This window comes from Diabrotica virgifera, chromosome 7 (genome assembly GCF_917563875.1).
Source record: "Diabrotica virgifera virgifera chromosome 7, PGI_DIABVI_V3a".
NCBI lineage: Eukaryota > Metazoa > Arthropoda > Insecta > Coleoptera > Chrysomelidae > Diabrotica > Diabrotica virgifera.
The window spans coordinates 83,657,990-83,661,557 of record NC_065449.1 but is presented as its reverse complement, the minus strand read 5'-3'; the positions used below and the strand labels follow the sequence as shown (position 1 = coordinate 83,661,557).

At 29.6% G+C, this 3,568-nt stretch overlaps 1 long non-coding RNA gene across 1 annotated transcript; it reads right to left on the bottom strand.

The window, feature by feature from the left end:
- Positions 1 to 220: 220 nt before the first annotated feature.
- Positions 221 to 2,489, bottom strand: LOC126888319 (uncharacterized). Its single transcript, XR_007699510.1, has 5 exons — positions 2,373 to 2,489; positions 2,145 to 2,314; positions 2,026 to 2,088; positions 1,466 to 1,604; positions 221 to 590 (listed from the first exon to the last, which is right to left on the bottom strand). It is a non-coding gene; the product is annotated as an uncharacterized LOC126888319 (long non-coding RNA).
- Between the last annotated feature and the right edge of the window lie 1,079 nt (positions 2,490 to 3,568).

The following is a 3,568-nucleotide window of genomic DNA, read 5'->3' as shown; positions in this document are numbered from 1 at the left end:
GAAGGAAATGCAAGGAAGAGTTTTTGTAAATAGATTCCCACAAAATATTCTGAAGATGTATTGGCCCAACACCATAACAAATGAAGAATTGTGGAATGCATTAAGACAAAGAAGCAGAGGATGAAGCTAGTAGGTAATAACTCATTCTAACAGGTGGGTAAATAAACTTTGAAAAACACATTCTTTATTAATTTTATTATTTAAAGAAATTACAATTTTTATTTAAAATTACTTTATTAGGTACATACCTAACCACTATTACCGAATAATTTATTGAGATCGAATTTTTTTATTTGAAGCTCTACTTCTAAAATTTCTTTTTTTCTTGTTGAAAAATACTATCTTACTTCTTTTTTCTAGTCTTGCTGTTTCAATTTTTTTTGTAAAAGATACATTAAGGGTTTCGCTCCCTACATCTTTTACTTTTTTATTTTTTGAACGAGCCTGAGACATCTTGGCTGTCTTCTTGGGCAGGACAGCAGTTGTCGTGGGTGTACTGAGCAGCACAGTGGAAGTAGAGGGTACATTGGACGTCTGCTATGTGTCTTCCAATTGTAGGTAATCTACTTCCACTTGACTGTCTTGTGCAACTATAAAAATAAAAAAAATTTCAATTGTTTTAGATGTACCAGATAGTTTTTTCTTTATAAAAAAAATCTTTCTCGAATTAGGTAGGTAGTTACTTTTATTTATATACTTTAGCTATCTTAATAGCTAAGTTAATAATCTACCTTAATTTAGAATTGGAATAAATAATTATAATAATTAATTCATATTAATAATATTTATTGATATTAATTCTCATATTTTGAGTTTGCTTAAATTTGGTTTACAAAAGATCTTTTTTTTGTTTAATGATGTCTATAGATAGGCACAAGGTCTGGCTATGGGGAACCGCTTATCACCCTTGTTCTCAGATTTATTATTGATCAACATAGAAATAATATCTTTAACAATCAAACTTTAAACAATAATACCTTTCAAAAAATCTTAAATTGACTTAGAACTGTAGGATACAATATCCAATTTAGATGGAAATCTTTCAGATGCCAAAAACATTCTAGATTTACTCAAAAACTTACATCCGGATGTACATACTTTGGAAACAATGGATAAACTTAAGTTAATCTTTAGAAAACCGACTAGACCGACTATACCATACCTCCCTCTTCTAATCATCCTTTTTAACAGAAGGTGGCTTCTTTCTATTGCTACATCCATAGAATACGTAAACCTAGCATTATCAGATAATAGTTTTAAATAGTTAAACTAATGGTCACTGTACTACATTTGTGGATAACGTGCTGAACAAAAAAATGTTCTAATTCAGAAGTTTTGTACAGATCAAGACCATATACAGGTTATTGTTCAGATAATATTGGAAATATTGATCAAGCTTTATATATATAAATAAATTTAAAATTAGTTACCTTTATTTAAATAAATTAATAAAATAAGGACTCACCAGATGTGAAGAAACCAGATGCACTGTCACAACTGTTGGGTAAAGGTTGGATTTGATTGCCAATCAAACTCAACATTTGTGCCCCTACATCTGTGAGACGAGGCCTAAATGTGCCACCACCTGTTGCAAGTATGTCTTTCTGAAAACAATTCATTAGTTCATTACTGATTAAGAAATGAAAGGGTTAAAATCAAAGTGGTGTAAGTCATATTCTTGAAATGATGTAAGCCCTATTTTATAATCTTGATATTATATACACAGACCTCTTCAGAGAAAAAGTGGTGTGTAAGTTTTTACTGTAAATACTTACACCACTTTTCCTGATGAAAAAATGTCTATTTATCAAAGTTATAAAGCAAGACTTCCATCATTTCACAAATATGACTTACACCTCTTTGGCGTTAACACCCTCAAATACTAAACTTCTATTGTCTCAACACTAGGTTAGTTCCCATCATAAAATTAGTTTCATTGGATTATATTTTTATAAAAATATTCCACTCAGAAATAGTGTAATTCGACTGACCTGGTGTTAAGAGCTTTAAATTTAAGTTACCTACTTTGTCCGCAGTTTGGTCTCTCTTCAACTGGTCCAAAACCTTCTGCTCATTATATTTTTGAATCTGCAATGTAATTAATCCATATAGCTCTAAATCAACCGAAAGTTTTATACACTTACATTTTCCTCTGCTACTTTTTGGCTAGTGACCCTTTTTAAGTTTATATATGCAGTGTTCAGCTGCTTGGGAGTTCTGGGAAATTCAGCGCTATTTTTTCCCAGGTTTCATTGTTTTGGTTGGTGGACATAGCATTGGTACATTATTTGTTTTCAATTTAATATGCTTGTATCTGAAAACAAAAATACAATTAGAAATTTGTTCTGTAAGTTAGAAAATTTCGTACTTACTTTCCAATTATTTCCAACAGCAAACATTTCTCTCTCTCTCTCAGTATAATTTTTGCGTGGAGGATTTCCGTTGGTATTGCTCATTTTTAATATATTTTTTAATTATATAAATTATGTAGTTATAACTGCATTCGCTCTCGCGAGATTTTTTTTGACACTGACGTTAGTAATTTCTTTTTTGAAAAATTCAGTTGTCAGAAGTGACTGGAAATTACTACAAAACCAACGCACCTGCTCATATCCAATATTATTAATAGTAAACAGACATAAAAATAACATAAACCTTACGCCAATCAATATTTATTTATTTAAACCATTATAATGTATTGATAGCAAATGAGAAAATTATTTATTATACAAAATAAAAATATTTTGTAGAAATAAACTTCACAAAATTTTATTAGATTAGTAGACACTCCCACTATTTCTAATAATTCTTCTTTTTTTAATGAAAGATTAAATTGATTTGAGTTGATTTTAGCAGTTAATAGTGTGAGGTAGGAATTTTTGTGTTGTACGTTTCCTATTCCGAATGTCTCAAAAAAAATCTCGCGAGAGCGAATGTAGTATATTTACTATGGATTGAAATTTTTTGGTTATAAAATGAAATTTTGAAGGATGACAGCCGATTGTGACAGTATCGATACCAAATCGTATGTCAGATAATCGATTTTCTACGATCATATAATTTTAAGATGATCGACGTTTGAGAAACTCGTCACTGGTTAACAGTTGATCAAATCTAACAGCTCGATTAGATGATCGAAGATTTGAATAACGTTTCGGAAACCGGCTGTTAGTTTTTTGAAGTAAACTAGGTATAACATACTAAAATTTCATGCAAATCCTTAATTCTTTGCCGAAGGTGTAGAACGTCATTAAACTTGTGATATTTTGAAAATTGATCAAATTATTTTAATTTTGAATTGAAATTATTTAAGTGCACTTTACATCAACAATAAATTGAACAAGAAATTGACAAAGTTATTCAAGGCCAAATTTGACGAGTACAAAATGTATGGTTTGTAAAAGAAAATGAAGGAATTTGATGAAATAGAACAATTGGATATGTTTTATTTTGTCAAATTTCTTTATTTTCTTTTTATTCACGGCAAAATTGAATGTAGAATTGTGTTTTGTATAAGCCAAATTTGACCTTGAATAACTTGTTGTCAATTTCTTATTCAATTATTGTT